Genomic DNA, 22142 nt, shown 5'->3' with positions numbered 1-22142 from the left:
CAAATGCTTGATACAAACTCATTCCTAGGCTTCCCTCACATTTTGAGTTTGAAAAAATTATATTTAATTTTAGGTATTTTATCAATTAATTGGATCTTCTCTTGATACATCTTATCTGCTTCCCCATTTCTATTATCTTCCTCTCTTCTGTATCTTATATACTCATCCAATTTAATTTTGTCAACCTTCCCTCTCCCACCATTTTTATTTGTTTTACTTTTCTTTTTAACACACTATTTTAAAATTTTTTATTTGTCCATTTGTATTCCTGCATCTAATCCATTTTAGCATAATACCATGGATGTTTAATTTCTCAGTATATTCTAAATCAATTCTCTCCCATGTTTCTCAATAAAGTTGTAAAGATAAGGAACAATAACTTGTTTATCATATGTTGATGTAGAGTTTGAACTTAAATTACTATCAATATTGGTGATAATTCTCCAATTTCATAGTGGTTATACTGGTTGAATTTATCGCCTTGAATAGACTAATCATATATGTGGAAGCTAAGATGAAAGGCTTGTTAGTGAGAGACAACTACTCCCTAAAGGACCTGTATAAAAGAGGATAAAGAAACCATCTCAACAGATGTGCAAAAATAAGATGTTAGAAAACATTAGGAAGCAGATTAACATGCTTCAAAATGTATACTCCCCCATGAATGAATTTACAAAAGATGATGTAAATAAAATATCAAAGAATTCAAAAAGTTGATCATTCGTTGTGCAAAGAACTAAAATACCTAAGACCTAAAAATCAGAAAGTGAAAGCACAATTTAATTAAGAGAGCTGTACTGAAAAATAAATGGAAGACTCAGTAAATAAAATTCGGTTGAACATCTCACCAATTGATTAGAACATGCAGAAGATGAGATTTTATTCTTTGAAGATAAGGTCTATGTTTTCTGAAAACACAGACATAAGTATAGAAAACACAATGAGAGGTCATGATCCCAATATTCAGAAAACTGGGGGCCACATTAAGACATCAAACTTCTGAATCCTTGGAATAAAAGAGGGATTGAGATGTAAGAAAAAACTATGGAAACACTTTTAATGAATTGATATCAGAAAATGTTCTGAATCTTGGTATGAGATACATAGATACAAGACACTTTTTTAATCCAAAAATACACAAGATAAAAAGAGAAACTGTCCACAACATATTATAACTAAAATTCTTAACATTCAGAACAAGGATATAACCCTAAAAGCCTCAAGAGAACTTGTGGCTGATATACATATAAATAAATAGGAATAACCTGTGATTTCCTAGGAAAAAAAGAAAGAAAAATCTCTACAAGCCAGGAGGGCATAGAACAATGTACACCAAACCCTGAGAAAAAATAATAACCAGCCAAGATTGCTATATCAAGCAAAGCTATTCTTCAGAATTGAAGAGATAAAACTCTTCAAAGATAAACCTAAATTAAGAGCATTGATAACCACTAAGCAAGCACTATAGAAAATGTCAAGGAATCACAGATAATAACAAACATCTCTGTATAAATACACAGAGTGTAAATGGTCTCCATTCACCAATTAAAAACTCAAATCAGTAGGCTAGATTTAAAAACAAGACAAAAAAAAATGTCATTTGCTAGAGATTCATCTTACAGGCAAAAACATCCATGAGGTTAAAGTGAAAGGATGGGAAAAGATAATTCAAGCAAATGTAGATTGAAAACAAGTGTAGACACACTCATATTCAACAAAGCAGACATCAAGGCAAAATTAATCAGAGGAGAAAAAGAAGGCCACTTTGTATTGGTAAAATGAGAACAATAAAATGTGAAGATATAATAATAATAAATATGAATGACTCAAACATGTCATAAGTATAGAAAACACAATGAGAGGTCATGATAAAATATTCAGAAAATGGGAGCCACACACACAAACACATAAAATCTCAGACTACCAATTCAGTAATAACAGGTAGATTTTGGCACCTCTCTCTCATCCACAGGTAGGTCATCAAAAACACATAGTCAGCAAAGACAATTTAGACATTAAAATAACAATATAAATCAGGTGGACTAAGCTGATATTTATAGAATAACCCCCAAGAACAGAATTCATTTTTCTCAGCTCCAAAACAGACTATATTTTCGAATAAAAACCACACAATATTAAATACACAAAAAAAATTCACATAATACTTTGCATCTTATCAGATCATAACAGAACAAAAGAGAAATAAACTACAATAAAACCACAGGAATAACATCAATGGAGATTGAACAGCACACTTTTGAATGATGAATGGAAAATAAAGGAAATTAATGGATAGATTTGAAAATTCTTAGAATTAATTGACAATAGAGACAGAGCATAACAGAGTCTTTGGGAAACTATGAACACAATTTTTAAAAGCTTAGGTTTGAGTGATGAGTACTTATGTAACAATCACAAAAATCTCAAATAAACAATCCAATGGTGTAAGTCAATTTAGAAAAACAATAACAAACTATTTCCAATATCAGTACAGGGAGGTAAATGAGATAAGAGCTAAAATTAATAAAATAGAGAATAAAGAAAAATATAAAGAAACAATGAGGGGCTTGGGATATGGCTTAAGTGGTAGCATGCTTCCTGGCATGTGTAAAGCACTGGGTTCAATCCTCAGCAGCACATAAAAATAAAGATATTGTGTTCACCAAAAATTAACTAACTAAATAAATATTGAAAAAGAATCAATGAAACAAAAAAGTTGGTTTTATAAAAAGACAAAAAATATGTCTTCAGTCAAACTAACCAAAAGAAAAACAAAGTGGAATAAAATCAATAAAGTGAGAACAGGATCATTAGGGACATTTTGAAAGTTTATATGATAAAATGATAATTCAAAAAGTAATGGATATCAAGCTCCTTGATCCATTTTGAGTTAACTTTTGTGCATGGCGAGAGAAAGGGATTCAGTTTCATTTTGTTGCATATGGATTTCCAGTTTTCCCAGCACCATTTGTTGAAGATGCTATCATTCCTCCATTTCATGCTTTTAGCTCCTTTATCAAATATAAGATAGTTGTAGTTTTGTGGATTAGTTTCTGTGTCCTCTATTCTGTACCATTGGTCCACCCTCCTGTTTTGGTACCAGTACCATGCTGTTTTTGTTACTATTGCTCTGTACTATAGTTTGAGGTCTGGTATCCCTATACCGCCTGATTCACACTTCCTGCTTAGAGTTGTTTTTCCTATTCTGGGTCTTTTGTTTTTCCTTATGAATTTTATGATTGCTTTATATATTTCTACAAGAAATGCCATTGGGATTTTGATTGGCATTGCATTAAACCTATAGAGAACTTTTGGTAATATCGCTATTTTGATGTTGTTAGTTCTGCCTATCCATGAACAGGGTATATTTTTCCATATTCTAAGATCTTCTTCTATTTCTCTCTTTAGGGTTCTGTAGTTTTCATTGTATAAGTCTTTCACCTCTTTTGTTAGGTTGATTCCAAAGTTTTTTTTGTTTTTTTTTTTGTTTGTTTGTTTGTTTTTTTGAGGATATTGTGAATGGAGTGGTTGTCCTCATTTCCATTTCAGAGGATTTGTCGCTGACATACAGGAATGCCTTTGATTTATGCGTGTTGATTTTATATCCTGCCACTTTGCTGAATTCATTTATTAGCTCTAATAGTTTCTTTGTAGACACTTTTGGGTCTGCTAGGTATAGAATCATGTCATCTGCAAATAGTGATAATTTAAGTTCTTCTTTTCTTATTTTTATGCCTTTAATTTCTTTCAGCTGTCTAATTGCTCTGGCCAGTGTTTCGAGAACTATGTTGAACAGAAGTGGTGAGAGAGGGCATCCCTGTCTTGTTCCAGATTTTAGAGGGAATGCCTTCAATTTTTCTCCATTCAGAATGATGCTAGCCTGAGGCTTAGCATAGATTGCTTTTACAATATTGAGGTATGTTTTTGTTATCCCTAGTTTTTCTAGAGTTTTGAACATAAAGGAGTGCTGTACTTTGTCAAATGCTTTTTCTGCATCTATGGAAATGATCATATGGTTCTTATCTTTAAGTCTATTGACGTGGTGAATAACATTTATTGATTTCCATATATTGAACCAGCCTTGCATTGCAGGGATGAATCCTACTTGATCATGGTGCACAATTTTTTTGATATGTTTTTGTATTCGATTCGCCAGAATTTTATTGAGGATTTTTGCATCTAGGTTCATTAGAGATAATGGTCTGTAGTTTTCTTTCATTGAAGTGTCTTTGTTAGGTTTAGGAATCAGGGTGATGTTGGCCTCGAAGAATGAATTTGTAAGTTCTCCCTCTTTTTCTATTTCCTGAAATAGCTTGAAAAGTATTGGTATTAGTTCTTCTTTAAAGGTTTTGTAAAACTCTGCTGTATACCCATCCGGTCCTGGGCTTTTCTTAGTTGTTAGTCTTTTGATGGTTTCTTCTATTTCCTCAATTGATATTGGTCTGTTTAGGTTGTCTATATCCTCCTGACTCAATCTGGGCAGATCATATGACTTAAGAAATTTCTCAATGCCTTCACTATCTTTTATTTTATTGGAGTATAAGGATTCAAAATAATTTCTGATTATCTTCCGTATTTCTGAAGTGTCTGTTGTGATATTGCCTTTTTCATCCCGTATGCTAGTAATTTGAATTCTCTCTCTTCTTCTCTTTGTTAGCATGGCTAAGAGACACAGCGTCTGATAGAAGAAAAAGTTGGCTATGATCTACATACTGTGGGGTCAGCCTCCAAATTACTCAATAGGACACCCATAGCACAAGAGTTAATAACTAGAATCAACAAATGGGACTTACTCAAACTAAAAAGTTTTTCTCAGCAAAAGAAACAATAAGAGAGGTAAATAGGGAGCCTACATCCTGGGAACAAATCTTTACTCCTCACACTTCAGATAGAGCCTTAATATCCAGAGTATACAAAGAACTCAAAAAATTAAACAATAAGAAAACAAATAACCCAATCAACAAATGGGCCAAGGACCTGAACAGACACTTCTCAGAGGAGGACATACAATCAATCAACAAGTACATGAAAAAATGCTCACCATCTGTAGCAGTCAGAGAAATGTAAATCAAAACCACCCTAAGATACCATCTCACTACAGTAAGATTGGCAGCCATTTTGAAGTCAAACAACAACAAGTGCTGGCGAGGATGTGGGGAAATGGTACACTTGTACATTGCTGGTGGGACTGCAAATTGGTGCGGCCAATTTGTAAAGCAGTATGAAGATTTCTTGGAAAGCTGGGAATGGAACCACCATTTGATCCAGCTATTCCCCTTCTTGGTCTATTCCCTAAAGACCTAAAAAGAGCTTGCTACAGGGACACTGCTACATCAATGTTCATAGCAGCACAATTCACAATAGCAAGACTGTGGAACCAAGCTAGATACCCTTCAATAGACGAATGGATAAAAAAAATGTGGCATTTATACACAATTGAGTATTACTCTGCATTAAAAAAATGACAAAATCATAGAATTTGCAGGGAAATGGATGACATTAGAGCAGATTATGCTAAGTGAAGCTAGCCAATCCCTAAAAAAACAAATGCCAAGTGTTTTCTTTGATATAAGGAGAGTAACTAAGAACAGAGTTGAGAGGAAGAGCATGAGAAGAAGATTAACATTAAATAGGGACGAGATGTGGGAGGAAAAAGAAAAGAGAAGGGAAATTGCATGGAAATGGAAGGAGACCCTCATGGATATACAAAATTACATACAAGAGGAAGTGAGGGGAAAGGGGAAAAAAACAAGGGGGAGAAATGAATTACAGTAGATGGGGTAAAGAGAGAAGATGGGAGGGGAGGGGAGGGTATGAGGCATAGTAGAGGATAGAAAAGGCGGCAGAATACAACAGACACTAGCATAGCAATATGTAAAACAGTGGATGTGTAACCGATGTGATGCTGCAATCTGTATACGGGGTAAAAATGGGAGTTCATAATCCACTTGAATCAAAGTGTGAAATATGATATGTCAAGAACTATGTAATGTTTTGAACAACCAACAATAAAAATTAAAGAAAAAAAAAGTAATGGATATATTTCTAGACATATACAACCTACCAAAATTGAAACAATAAAATAAAGGAAGCATAAATGATGCTGGGATAACTGGATAGCCATTTAAAACAGATCAAAGGCCCAAGAATTGGGCCAGAAACTCTGAAAATGGTAGAAGAAAATATAGACTGAAAACTCCAATGTATTGGTACAGGCATTTACTTTCTTAAAAAGACTCTTAAGGACAAAGATATCAACCCAAATTCACTAAGTGGAATGATATCAAATTAAGAAGCTTCTGCACAGGAAAGGAAACCTAGCCCTCAGGGGATTAATACCCAGAGTATATAAAGAACTCAAAAAACTTACCACTAAAAAAACCAATTAACCTAATTAATAAATGTTCAGAAGAAATAACAAGACCCTTCTCAAAAGGAGAAATACAAATAGATAAGATATATATGAAAAAGTTCAACATGTCTCTAGCAATCAGAGATTATAAGCCAACATGAATACTTCAACAAACAACATATATTTCCAGCAATGGGTATTTTGCAAGTAAAAATTTTCAAAGTCTCTATAATTAAAAATTAAAGGTGCTAAAACCTAACTCTAAGACCCCCCAACTAAAGCTTAACACTTTACCATGAAATTAGTTACAACTTTTGAGAATAAAGTAGTCGGTTGCATAATTATGTGTATAATTATGTGCATATATAAATATGTTCAGAGTTTAATATGAGGTGTATGGAAAAAGCAATCACTTTTAAGAAAACAAAATATCATTCAGACTTTTAACATGTCTTCTGACAAGATCAAGATCTAAACACAAAATTGGAAGATAAGTCTCATGTTAGAAAAATAACATCACACAGTGTTTGATCTAGTTCTTTTACTATTTTTATATTTCTATTAATGCATTATAGTTATACATAATATTGGGGTTCTTTTTCACATCATCATACAGACATGGAATATATTTGCTGAACCTCAGTCTTCATGACTCTCCTTTCCCTCCCCTCCCTGTCCTAGTTACCTTTTCTCTACTCTATTGGTCTTTCTTCTTTTTATTTGTACCTTTTTAAATTATATATATATATATAAAACATATATACACATATATAAGTGTAAAATGTAAAAATATATACACATATATGTAAATATATATGTGTGTTTTAAATTAGTTTTATTATATATATATATATATATATATATATATTTCATTTTATTAGATACATAAGATGAAATTCACTGGGGTATATTCATATAGATATATAGCTATCATTCAAGTGTTCTTCTTTTCCTATCTCTCTTTCTTCCCCATTAATCCTGTTTCCCTGCTTCCTTGATCTCCCTTCTATTTTCTTGAGGCACCCTTCATCTTTTTTTTTTCTTCATTTGGATTAACTTTATTTTATAAGAGAAAAATTATGACGTTTAGCTTGAAAATTGTCTGTGTAACTTAAAATTGTCACAAAGTATTATTTTATGCAGACTCACATACACATGCACAAATTAAATATTTAAAAAGATCTATAATGCTAAATAATAGCTTTAAACTCAATTGATTAATTAAGGTATTCTTTATTTTTTTACATGCTAAGAAATGAGATATTTTCTCTTTTGAAACAAAAACCTTGTAATATTTGTGTCTGAAGTATAGCACAAACTGTTTATATTTCTTCTGAGAAGTTTCTTCAATACCCTTATTTCTGGGAAACTTAATGTGTATATGAACTTTTAGGTCTATGGATATTATTCCTTCTAGAATTGTGAGTGACATCCAGACTCTGTGAAAAATCAGGACTACCAAAAATTTTATACAAAATAAATAAATAATAAATAATATTGAGAGAAGCAAAAAGGAAACACACAGAAATATTTTATTTGTACTAGATTGCTTAACATTTCTGGGGTATATGTGCACTATTTTCTAACATAGAGAATATGTGAGCTAACTTTTGAGAAACACTTTCAAAGAAAAGAAAGGAGTGCACTACCCTTAATATAAAGCACGAGCAATCATGAGATTTTCTAGGCAAGCAAGACAATCTAAATCTTTTCTCATTTTCTCAAGCAAGACATCCTGAAGAACAAGCAGAAAGCAACAGAACATTTTAACCTTGGTTGTAAAGACAATGAAGATGCTTTTAGAAAAATCTTTAAGGGAGAATTCAAGATGTTTTAAAAATGGTTTTTCCACAGTACAGAGGTCCTCAGGTCTGCATAGCATAACACCAGTTAGCCAAGAAGTGCATCTTGTTGCCATGGGAGCCTTTCAATGCAGCTGTTTCTTCTCAGTTCACATAGTGTAATAATCTCTAGTGTAATAATCCAGTGTAATAATCTCTAGTGTAATGATTCCAGTGTTCTTCTCAGTTCACATAGTGTAATAATCTCATAGTGTAATGATTCCAGTGTTCTTCTCAGTTCACATAGTGTAATAATCTCATAGTGTAATAATTCCAGTGTTTCTTCTCAGTTCACATAGTGTAATAATATCTATAGTTCTATCTTTGAGAAGAGAAAAATTAGGAATAGTCTATTTTTGAAAGCTAATATACAAATGGATCTATTAAGTGTCAATGTAACAATTTAAAAATAATCATTGACTTATAAACTCCTAGAATCCTTTTTTACACCTATAACATGATTAATGGATGTACAATAAACAATCACAGAAAAATTCTGTTTTTCTATATTTGTCAACACATTCAGAGAAATTATAGAAATAAATTTACACATTTGCTGTCACATTTGGGATCCTATAAGCCTCTTGTATTTGAGGTTCCATTTTATTCTTTACATTCACAAAATTTTCTGATATTATTTTATTGAAAAGATTGTGCATTCCTTTGGTTTGTATCTCCACAACTTCATCTATCACTATAAATTTGGTCTTTTCATTTTATCCCATAATTGTTGGAAGTTCTGTTCATGGTTTCTTACCATCATCTCTTTGTGGTCGACTCCATTTTCAAGCTTATATATTTTGTCTTTATTGCCTGAAGTTCTGTCTTCCAAGTGGTCTAGTCTATTGGTGATGCTTTCTACTAAAGTTTTAATTTGGTTTATGATTTTCTTCATTTCAAGAATTTCTGGTTTTTATTTTTTTTTTAGAATCTTTCTTTATTGAAGTCATCTTTTGCTACCTGTGTTGGTGCTCTTATAACATCCTTTATTTCACAGATCAGTTTAATCATTTACATTCTACACTCATTCTATGACATTTCTTCAATGGATTCTGTTATTGGAGTATCTTAATTTGCTTGGGGTGATTTGTTCCCTTTATTTTTCTTTTCTTTTCTTTCTTTTTTTGTATACTCACCTAAATCTATGGATCTGAGGCAGTAGGGCTTCTACACTGTGAATTTGTAGTGTCTCTGAAGGTTTTCAGTACCTCACTATTAGAAGAAGACAAATAATAACAACTATGAATGCACATGTTTTACAGCATTATACCAAAGAGTTTCTACTATGATGTCTATAATGTTAATTATCACAATAAACAGAAATGCTATGATTAGTTATTGCCTATAATAAGAACATCAAGTTTTCAAAAGGGTTTACATATTTAGATGGTAGACTGGGAGAGAACAGAAGTGATATAGGATGTGATGATTATGAGGAAAGAGAAAACAGAAGTATAAAAGATTAAAGAAAGAAATAGAAAAATAGAGATTGTCTGTTAGCAGAAGAAAAGAGAGAATCAAAGGAAACAGGTAGGAGAAAAAATATAAAGCAAAATTTTAAATGATTAAAAATAAAAATAAAATAAAAAACACAACTAAAATATATGAATTCTTTGAGAAAAAAATACAACCTATATCTGGTTTGAGAAACATCCTATATTTGGTTTGAGAAAAAAATATAAAAGCTGAGAAAAAGTGTTTCCAGGAAAAGGAAAGGAGAAAATGGTATTTGCTAAGAAATAATAGGCCAAGACTGTTCTTCCTGCTAGTGCTGGAGGAGGGGCCTCCTCCCCTCAGGATCACTGTAGATAAAGGAAGATTCCACTAGGGGTTGAGATCTTAAGGTGTGTCCCCCAAAATAATGCTGACAATAAAATCAATATTGTTTTCTATTGGAATTCAAAATAATCTCAATTTCTCTTCTCAGCAGTTTTAGGTGGGGCCATCTGAAGCATGATGCTCCACCCTGTAGGTTGTTGGAGAGACAGAGGTAATCCTATAGGTAGAGTTCCTGGAGGCAGGGTTTAGGCTTAGACAAGTTTGAGGCTCTTTTCTGAATGCTAGTTGGTCTGGAGATTTTAAATCAGGGCACCTCTGATACCCAGTACTTGCTGATCCACGCTGGAAGACTTTGCCCCAGGGATCTTCTTATAAGACCCTGTCTCAGAAATTTAAAAAAAAAAAAAAGATTATACAAATGACTGATTGAATGATGATGTAGCTCAAAGGTAAAATGTTTCTGGGTTCAATGCCCAATATGGAAAAAGAGAAAGTTTTGCAAGGAGAGGAAGAGAAAAGTGGGGAGGAGGGAAGGTGGGAGGAAGGGAAGAAAGGAAGAAGGAAAATATCTTTAAAATGTTGAAGAGGGAATTGCCAAACTAGAATTATCCAGTGAGAAAAAATTCTTTCTTAAATGATGATAAAATAAAGAATTTTGAAATTAAATAAAAAGCAGATGAGAAAATTTGTTGCCAGAAGATATTCACTAAAAAAATAAAATAAAATGCTAAGGAATTCATTCAGGGTCTAGATAAATCATAATAGACAGACATTCAAATTTGTTACAGCAAGGAATGAAAAGTACCAAAAATAGTAAATATATGAGTGTTTTTCTTTCTTAAGTTCATTAAAAGTCAAAAATAACGACAACATTTTGCAATATGTGTAATGTATTTAAAGCAAAATATGGCAACAGTTACACACAGGTTGAAAAGAACTACAAATGGAATTATAGTAGAATTTTTACATTCAATATTAAGGATATTATTGTCAGAATAGACAAGAATACATACTAAAGCCTAAGAACCTTGTACTTTAGATGTAGACACATGTTTTAAATACAAATACATTAATAAGTCAAAACTAAACAGATGGATGGTACTTCCAGATATGTTAGAAGTGAGAAAACAGAAAATTCTTTCTCCCTCCAAAAGAGGAGACAATCAGGCAAGATTTTCAAGATTGTTGAGATTGTCAGAAAAACATTGGGCAGCTCTAGAAAGTAATTGAAGCAAAAAATAAATTGAGAAGCATTATTCAGGAAACTCAACTAGAATATCAGGAATCATGGAAATCTGTAACTCTCTAACCAGGATGGCTCCCATACCATTCTGGTTCAGTTGGAACACAAATCCATCAGCAGAGGATGGAGGCCTTCTGAACTCAAAAGTATTTGAGAAAAACCTTTGCCAATCCTTAACTGACTATGAAATTATGCAAGTACAAAGGAAACTCTGGACTCAAAGGTTAAAACTTAAGAAGTTTCTAAAACTGAGTAGTAACAAAGCTTCAAATGATGATAAAACAAGTTTATTAACTTAAACTAACAGATTAAGTTAATAAAACAATAATTTTTAGGGAGTCAAATAAGAATTGAACATAATCTAAAATAATATGAGACAAGTAAAGAAACAGGAAAGTGTGATACAGTCACAGAAACAAAAAGGGTGGCTAAAGGAAACTGACTCTAAACAAGGTGAGAGAACCAAAGAGACAAACAGGAACCTGTTAATTATGAGCAAATGTCTTGAACAAATATTCCACAAAGACGATAAGTATGTCTAATGAAGAGGAATCCTATTATATGCAAAAATAAGCCATGTGAGTTGATATGTGTTTTGAATATAATCATGTGATTACATCTATATGAATATAATCATATATTATAATCATATATATTTGAATGTAATATGCTTATATGACTATAATCATATATACATATATGTATATATACATACATATACGCACACACATATATATATATATATATATATATGTATATGTATATACATATATATGTATCAGGATATACAACTTAAATTCAAACAATAAAGTTTTTTACATGAAAAAAAGTTTTAAATAATGAAGCATCACTTTGTTATAGTTAAAGCTTTATTCCAGGGTTTCATAAACTGACTTTCCTCTGATCATCCCCGAACAATTGCAAGGACACTCCTTATAAGCCTGAAAACTACAAAAGGGATGTTCGGAGGGTCTAGCCAATGCAAGCAAGCCAGGTTAGAGAAGCGGGAGAGTGCAGTCAAGTGGGGGAAATCCTAACCAATCACAGCTAGCCCAATCACCCCAGTTCCAGAAACAGCCACATTACCCTAGTCAATGCCCCCATTAGGTAGTTTCCATCTTCTTAAAGGTTTCTATAGCAAAAGGAAAAGAACATCTTGCCCCAGTCATGACCCTTTTACTTCGCCTGGTTGTTTTACAGAATGGAGTCACAAAACAAAATGGAGTCACATTTGCTTTTACTATCACAACTTCACACTCACCAGAATGGCTAACGCATGACCCAGATAGTCTACTTTTACCAAAAAGAAATGAGGATATATGTTCACAAATTACTTGTACATGAAAATTCATAGCAAATTTATTTATAACAGCATACATTGGAATCCATTCAACCATCTACTGCTACATAACAAATTCCCTCCGAAATTCAGTGGCTTCAAATGATATATATTTGTTTTCTCACAATGTCAGTCAGTGGGTTTCTAGGGAGATGACCTCACAGTTTCTGTGCAAGTCACAATGGTACTTATGATCTAGTCTTACATATCATGCTCCATCACTTCTGCCACATTCTGTTTGTTATAGTGAGTCACTAGGTACAGCTCACACTCAAAGGGAAGGGAAGGAGAAATACCAGAAAATTGAGGAACATAACTTAAAACTATAGACTCATATATTCATTAACAGGAGAACAAATGAACAAATTGTGATATGATTAACTACCAGAATACTTCTCAGAAATAAAAAAAAAGAAGAAGAAGAAAGAAGTGGACTTTTGATTCATGAAGCATCATGGATGAATGTTGACAATGTTGTTCAGAGTGTAAGAAACCAAACACAGTCGAGCATGTACGTATTGAATGGAACTGTGAAGTTCTAGAAGGATAAAAACAGCCTAAAGTGACCAGAAATCAAATCTGTGATTGCCAAGAGCAACCAGATGGACAGAATTATTGTAAATTGGCATTGAAAATTTTCTGAAGTAATGCAAATGTTCTACATTTTTGCTAGGGTGGTGGTTGCTTGTATATACACATTTGTGAAATCTCAGTAAACTGAACATTAAAATATGCAAATTTTATTATGTAAATTATATCTGTGTAAGATATATGTAAGAAGAGAAAAGAAATAAACCAAGTCAGGAGGTATTGAATGAGTACATTAGAACCATGAGAGAAAAAACTGGAAACACAGGAGGGACACTCAGAAGGTAGGTAAGGAGACAATGGTGCCCTTGTACTACCCAATGGTAGAGCAGCAGAGAGTAACCTTTCAACTAGCCGCTGGCATCATCTCACTAGCACATTTCCTCTAAATCTTCTCCTCCCTTCTTAGTCATCATTAGTATCAGGGACTTACTAATTGTCTGTGGGCTGTGGAGGCCCCTTGTCTTAGCAGAATTACCTAGCTGTTTATCCCCAGGGTGTGGGAGTCCTGAAATCCCTCCCTTCACAAGCTCACTGTGCCTCCCTTTCCACCTCCAGTCCCAGTGGAAGAGAACTTAGCTAGTGGATTGAGGGAAAGGGCTTGTCAATAAAAAGCTCCACAGTAAAGAGATGCCTCTGACTGGCACATGGGCTGAGGGGTGGGGGGCACATGGTTAGTGCACAGCCTCTTCAGCCACACAGGGACTCAGCCCAGCTCTGGTGATTCCTAGCTACATTTTCCAGAAAAAACTATTTCTCCTCCATGTGCCTTCACTCCTTTATCTGAAATGGAAGATAATAACAGTACCCACCTCTTGAAGTTATTATAAGAAGCAGTAAATAGAAAGTGCCCAAGGAAATAAACACTAGCAATCATCACTCTTCCCCAAAATCTAAGCTCTAATCAATTTCAAGGGTGTGATATTACTGCATAGTTCTATTTCTCATTGTGAGAATAAAGTGGAGGCTCCAACCAGTCCAGAAACTGCTTGCTTGTCACCAGGAAGCTCTGGCAGCAAGGCAAAGAAGAGATCCCGTCCTTAATCACAAGTAACTTATAAGTTTATTCTTACAGCTCATCAATTTCCACATGTACTCAACAGTGTTGGATTCCTACCTAATGTTTTTTTTTTTTTTTTTTGATGGGAAGTTATTAGGGGTTGAACCCAAACATACTTTAACACTGAGCTACATTTCTTGGGTTTTTTTATTATTATTTTGAGACAAGTTCTTACTAAATTGCTGAGGCTGGCATCGAACTGGAAATCCTCCTGCCTCAGTCTCACAAATCACTGGGATATCAGCATGCGTCACCACATCCAGCTCTCTTGACCTTGTGACTTCAGTGCCAGTGACTGGGTAACTTTCAGCAAGTTACTTAATACTTATGAGACTATCTTCTTTATTAGTTAAATTGCAGATTCAAGAGATGCCAGGAAATCACCCAGTGTCTGGTATATAAGGAAAAACTGCTAAAAAAAGGAGATTCTCATTATTGGATTGTATATCAGAATTTATACCTCATTACCTTGCTGCAGATATTTTACGGCTGGGGTGGTGGTAAAATAAGGGAATAAATGTATGCACGTGTATGTGAAATTAACAGGAAAAGTAGTGTGTGCTTTATGTTAGTGCTATAGGGAAGAATCATGTAGAAATAAGAAAGAATAAAGTCAAAGGAAGATACAAGATGAAGAGATTCAGAAAAAGTAAAAAGTGAGACAAGTTGTCAAGAAAGCAAGATTGTGAAAAATGCTTAAGTTCAAGGATGTGTAAAATGGGTAGGAAGTTGCTGAGATAGAAAAGGTAAGGCACTGTGGTTGAAAAGGAATAACTAAATAAAACTAATGACTAAAAGGCATGAGAGCAGTGTTTCCATCTCCAGAGGGAAAAAAAAAAAGAGATGTTATCAGGGAGGGGTTCCCAGAAGACAGCTGAGGTGCTGGTATAATTTTTTTTTGTGTTCTAAAATTGTGTGGGGAGGGGCATGCTGAGACACGATGTGTTTATTTTATTATTCCACATAATTCATAGTTATGTTTTAGGTGCACATTTGTTTATATAATTTTTTTCCTTGGTACTGAGGATTGAACGTAAGGGGACTTAACCACTGAGCCACATCCCCAACCCTTTTAATATTTTATCTTTAGATGTGCTCTCCCTAGTTCCTTAAGGCCTCTGTAAGTTGCTGAGGCTGGCTTTGAACTCGTGATCCTCCTAACTAAACTGCCCAAGCTGCTGGGATTACAGGGGTGCACCACCATACCAACTGGATAATTACTTTTTTAAAAAGGGAACAAAACTTATCTGCAAAGGGAAGAGCAATGATGAAGGAAGGAAAATAGAAGACTAGAAAGAGGAGATATGCACAAAAAGGGAAATGAAAGGTGTCTTTTAACACAGGATGGATATCCCAGGATGGGGAGGTGAGCATGCCATGCCACAAACTCCCAGGACACTTTCTGCCCACCAGACCACCAACTAGCTTGCCACCTCTCAACTCATTGATCTTCCTAAGATCATCTGTTCTCAGAAGACCCTTAGTTCCTGCCTCTTAATTACAGGGAGGCTGCCATCCCACCCCTGTCTGTGAGCTCGCCATCTGTGTCCCCCACTGTTTTCACAGCAAAAATTCATGTCCCTTCCTCCAAAAAGCTTTCCTTGATGCCTCCTTTACTGTGTAGACTTTCTCAATCCCCCAGTGTTTATTGAGTGCAAGAGGCCACACCGCTGCAGACCCTCAGCTTCTCCTGGTGAACCTGAACCCATTAGCCTATACTTTCAGGCTAAGTGTCTCTGTGATGAGTAAAAGGCTACTACAGAAGCCAAAGTTAAACATACATGATCTGGACTGGATATTTCTTGATGAAAAACACTTATAAAGGACATGATTGGCAAAATTTTGGGTATTGTCAACTAAGTATTTTATCAACATCTGTTGTCCTTAAAAAAAATAACCTTTGTTTTCCTAAGATCATGAGTCAATGAAGAGGCATTATATATGCTATCCACTCTTCAATGACACAGAATAAATATAATTACAAATGCAAAGAGAAAAATGCAATGATAAAAAGTGGCACATTCTAATAACATTGAAACAAAAGATGTGTTAAAGTTCTCCACGCTACCCTTAAATTTTTTCTGAAGGTTTGAATTTTTATATAACGCATGTTTTAGGTCACAAATAGTTAATATAATGAAGACAGTTTAAAACAAACTCAAATTTCTTCTTAAAATGTCCAGTCTCAATGCAGTGTTTTCTCTGTTTGCTTGTTTGTTTTCGTACCTGGGATTGAACCAAAGTGCTTAACCACTGAACCACATTCCCATATATTTCATTGGGTTTTTTTTTTTGTTGTTGTTGTCAAGACAGTGACTAAGTTGCCTGGGGCCCCACCAAATTGCTGAGGATAGCTAGCTTCAACTTGAGATCCTCCTGCCTCATCCTCTCCAGTTGCTGTGATCACAGGCATGTCCACCATGACCAGCAAATCAATGTATTATTTTTCTAGTGATGTAGTCTTATCTGAAGGGGAAAAGAGGTCCTTTTTTGTTTGTAGTAGTTGTAGTTGGATACAATACCTTTATTTTATTTTTATGTGATGCTGAGGATTGGACTCAGCGCCCCGCATGTGCTAGGGGAGCACTCCACCACTGAGCCACAACCCCAAAACCGAAAAGGGGTCTTTTTCTCCCACTATGCCCCAGAACAAAATAATTGGCAGCATTTTTTTCTGCTTTATTTTGCCTATATTGCATAGAATGTTGTGGTTAGAGTTGTTAGTTTGTAGAGAAAGCTCTTAGGTTAACAAATTTTAATTAACTTTTATTTTTTTAAACAGGGAAGAGACAAAACCACCTAGCTGATCTGTCTGTGTATGGAGTCCCATTATACAGAGTGTAAAAAGTCTCTTTCTTAATAAATACATTCTGCCTCTGGTTGGATCCACTGAAAACAAAAGCAGGTACTAATGTGCATTATGGTGCAAGCCAGGGGCATGGGTGATGCTGACTTGCAGATTTGTCAGCAACAAGGAAATTCTTGTATAAGAAACATGGTGGTTTTTGTCATGAACCCTCTACATTGAGTCACTGCACAATGAAACCTCCAGCCTTTTCCATAGTCCTGTTTAATTCTTTCAAGGTAGGTCTCACTGAGTGTGAAGCCCCAACAGAGGTGCACTCATTTCTTTCATACTGCCTCATACTGAGCCTGCAGCCATACTAACTCTTAAAACCAAGAGTATCATCCTGAAGTATTCAAGGACTGCTACAGAGTGGGGACACTCCATGTTTGTACATGTGTGTGGATGTGCGAGACCATGTGTGCATGTGCCCAGGGATTGAGCCCAGACATGCTTAACCACTGAGCTACATTCCCAGTCCTTTTTATTTTATTTTGAGACAGGGTCTCACTAGGTTGCCTAGACTGGCCTCCAACTTGTGATCCTCCTCCCTCAGCCTTCCAAAGAGCTGAAATTACATGCCATTTACCACCGCACCAGCCGCACTTGTTCTTGGATGACCAACCACAAGCACAGTCAGAGCTGTAGTCCCTTGCCTTAAACAATTTGCAAAACTTATGGCTGTATCATTTCCTTGAGAAGATGGTTTTGCCTTAGGGAAAGGAACATAAAACTTAAATATTCTGTAGTCTGGAATTTGTTGACCTTGAAGTTTTGTTGAAAATTGCCAAGCACCGTAGGACACACCTGTAATTTCAGTTACTTGAGAGACTGAGAAAGGAAGATTTCAAGTTCAAGGCCATTCTTAGAAATATAGCATTAACAAGATGAAGGGAAGGGAGTGGGGATTGGAATAGGAAACAAGTAGAATAAATAGAACATGATTTTTCTATGTTCGTATATGAACACATGCCCAGTGAAACTCCACAACATATACAACCACAAGAATGGGAAGTTATACTCCATGTATGTAGAATATGTCAAAACACATCAAAACACATTATACTCTTATGTATAATTAAAAAGAAAAAATAAAATTAAAAAAAGAAGAATGGGACCTAAATTAGAATAAGTTATACTCCATGTGTATATAATATGTCAAAAGATACTCGACTGTCTAATAAATTATCTAATAAAAACAAATAAAATTTAAAAATTAAAGAAATATATATATATATATATATATATATATATATATATATATATATATTGAGAGCTTCAGAAATGTAGTGAGAGACCCTGTCTCATAATGAAAAATAAAAGGGCTCAGGATTTAGTTCAGTGATGAAGTGTCCCTGGGTTAAATCTCCAGTACCAAAAATAAATAAATAAAATTCCGTTGTTAAATCTGTTCCACAAGCATTTCAGTTTACATCAAGCTGGAGTCCTAAATGGGAAAAGAATTGTTTTTATCTCCCATGCAAACTATCTTAAGCTCAGGCTGAAGACAAAAAGGATGATGAAGGGAATATTAATTTCAGAATAAAAATTCTTTAGGAAGAATTGGATTCAGTATGAAGCACTATCCTGTAGCTCCCAGACTGTGTCTTCATCAGAGCCTCTTAACATGGATTTGAATTTGTCTCAACATTACTCTTTTTTTTTTCAACATTATTCTTTTGAAGAAAAGTATGAAATACATTAATAGCAATCTCCAACTCAAGGGAAATTTGTCTATATATAAATGTATTTTGAATATCAATTATATGTTTGTCATCCCTGAAAATAAAATGATCCTAGGATACTTATGCCTCAGAATAGAAAACAACCCTGCATACATACATATAATAGTGAAATTCTAACAAGATTTCTTTGGGGTATGGATGCTCTTCAGTGGTAGATCATTTAGCCAGCATGCCTGTGGCCCTGAGTTTCACCCCCAGGATCATATACAAACAAACAAACAAATTTTCACTAATTATTTCTGGATGCACAGAATGACCAAAGTATTCAGAAGAAAATAGATGCCTAATAAGTTTTTCCAGAATTAATGAAGAGTAATTAATTATTCAGAACAGGGTTCCAAGGTTCCTACCATTGCTACCATATTGCTGCTTTCTGTCCTCCAACAAGATAAGGTCTGACCAGGAAGAACAAGGGAACAGAGATGCTGGATGGTGATGTGCCTGGGAATGGAAGCCTGGGAGAGAAGGAGGGGAGAAATGTCCACTTAATATGACATGACAAGTTTCTGAGTTGACTTTTTACAAAACAGGTTGGAGCTCACTCATCTGATAATCTTATCCTTCTAATTCTGAATAGGAATTGCCCATGGTCAACCAAAGCTCCCCAGTGGGATTCCTCCTTCTGGGCTTCTCTGTACACCCAGGGCTGGAAAGGATTCTCTTTGTGGTTGTCTAAACTTCCTACCTCCTCACCTTGGTGGGCAACATACTCATCATCCTTCTGTCAGTGCTGGACCCCAGGCTCCAGTCTCCAATGTACTTCTTCCTCTCCAACCTCTCCTTCTTGGACCTCTGCTTCACCAAAAGTTTTTTTCCCCCAGATGCTGGTCAACCTCTGGGGCCCCAAGAAGACCATCAGCTTCCTGGGCTGCTTCATTCAGCTCTTCATCTTTCTGTCCCTGGGAACAACTGAGTGCATCCTCCTGACAGTGATGGCCTTTGACCACTATGTGCCTGTCTGCCAGCCCCTTCACTATGCCACCATCATCCACCACTGACTATGCATACAACTAGCAGCTCTGGCTTGGGTTATGGGTCTGGCCCAATCCATAGTCCAGACGCCACCCACTCTTTGCCTGCCCTTCTGTCCCCACCGGCAGATAGATGACTTTTTGTGTGAAGTTCCTTCTCTAATTAGACTCTCCTGTGGAGACACCACCTACAATGAAATCCAGTTAGCTGTGTACAGTGTCATCTTTGTGGTGGTTCCTCTCAGCCTCATCCTTGTCTCTTACACTGCTATTGCACCAGCAGTGCTGAGGATTAACTCTGCCCAAGCATGGAAAAGAGCTTTAGGGACCTGCTCCTCCCATCTTATGGTTGTCACTATCTTCTACAGCTCCGTCATTGCTGTCTACCTCCAGCCCAAAAATCCATATGCCCAAAAGAGGGGCAAGTTCTTTGGCCTCTTCTATGCAGTGCGCACTCCCTCACTTAACCTGTTCATATACACCCTGAGGAACAAGGAGGTAAAGAGGGCATTCAGGAGGTTGCTGGGGAAAGAAGGTGATTCGAGGGAGAGCTGAGGTTGAGCTGCTTAACGTACATTTCTAAGTCAAGAGACCTTCTTCATGATTTGTAAGAATGTTGAGTTCCCCAAGCCACATGACTGAGCCAGTGTAGAGGCTAAGCATAACCATGTGGTATGTGAGAGAGAGACAGAGGTCCAGTGAAGAGAAGACAAATATCTCCATAAAACATCTTAAATTCAGTGATCTTTACCATCAGTGTTTAATATTTCCTCTCTACTCCATCCTCTCTCTACTGCCTTCCCTTCTACAGATTCCCTAAATGTATCATGCCCATTTTTCACTCTGTAATCTCTCTGCACTTATCACATCACTGTAGGAGAAACAGTTCATCATGGCATTCTAGAACCTTACACATATTTACGTGGGCCATGCAAGCAAATGTTTGAGCCACAGCTAATCTGAGACTTAGAAGGATTCTTTTAATTCCCACAGAGTATGAGAAGATATGCAGATTGCTAGGACTTGCCTCAAGACTATCTCTCACTCTCTTCCTAACTCCCCTGGGATGCTGTCATGAGACATTTCCTAGTGCTTTCCAGGCTGTAATGGAGCTTGAGGCATCCTGCCCTGTACATTTGAGATATATAATTTCATGAGACCTGGCTCCATTCCAGAATTGTTTCCTCAGCAACAGAGTATCTCACAACACTGCTGCAGTCACCTGGTCCACTTTTGTTCCATTGATATTCTTTTTAATTTTGATCCTGAAGATTGAATCTTTGATGCTCTACCACTGAGCTACATCCCCAGAATTTTTCTATTTGAGACAGGGTCTTATTAAGTTGCCTTAGGCCTTGCTAAATTGCTCAGGCCAGCTTTGAACTTGCAATTCTCCTGCCTCAGCCTCCCAAATTGCTGGCATTAAAGCATGCAGCAGCACACCTAGGCTCAACTTATTAATTTTGAGGGGACATGAGCATTCAATTCATTATATGTCTTCTTTTCTCCTTCTTCAAGATCATTTGACTCCACTCTCCTTCTTTTGTTGATCCTCTTCTGCCTTCCTTTTCTTCTTTTATCCTTCAAGTAATAACCACGGGAAAGAGGAATTAAAACTCAACCAAATCCATCACATCATACAAATATACATGCAATTGTTTTTGTTAAAACCAATATAGAAGCTGAGCAAGGTGGTGCACACCAGTAATCCCAGGTGATTAGGAGGCTGAGGGCAGGAAGATTGTTAATTCAAAGCCAGCCTCAGCAACAGAGAGGCTCTAAGCAACTCAGTGACACCCTGTCTTTAAATAAAATACAGAATAGGGCTGGGGATGTGGCTCAGGAGTTGAGTCCCCCTGAGTTCAATCCCCAGTACCAAAAAAAAAATTTGATAGAATTGGTATCCTGTCAATCTGATGAAAACAGTTATTGTCATACTATAATCACCAATAGAAATTTTCATTACATTATAATAAAAGAGGAATATTAGGAGGAAAGCTTGCCACAGTTATATGCTGCATAATGATTTTGGGGTCAACAATGAACCATGTATATAATAGTGATCCCACAGATTTTATCTGCTAGATATGTGGTAGTCATCTTACTTTGTATAAATAAACTCTATGATGTTCACATAATGATGAAAATATCTAATGATTAATTTTTCCAAACATCTTCCCATGGTTTAACAACATATTACTATATTTTAATTATAATATTTCCTCTCTTCTCTACCAAGAAGCCCAGAATGATAAGGAAATCATCATGTTGGCTACATGATGCTTAATAGGATGCTTCAGTGAAGATGTTGTTCCTATTAGATAAGCAGATGTTTTCCATAGTAAAAATGTATATATATATATATATATATATATATAT

General features: G+C 35.4%; 1 pseudogene; it reads left to right on the top strand.

Annotated features, from left to right (window-relative positions):
• Positions 1 to 19378: 19378 nt before the first annotated feature.
• LOC113200104 (olfactory receptor 2H1-like) lies at positions 19379 to 20318 on the top strand (annotated as a pseudogene).
• Positions 20319 to 22142: the final 1824 nt, after the last annotated feature.

The sequence above is a fragment of the Urocitellus parryii genome, chromosome 8, assembly GCF_045843805.1.
Source record: "Urocitellus parryii isolate mUroPar1 chromosome 8, mUroPar1.hap1, whole genome shotgun sequence".
Lineage (NCBI taxonomy): Eukaryota > Metazoa > Chordata > Mammalia > Rodentia > Sciuridae > Urocitellus > Urocitellus parryii.
This window is presented reverse-complemented; position numbering and strand designations above follow the sequence as displayed.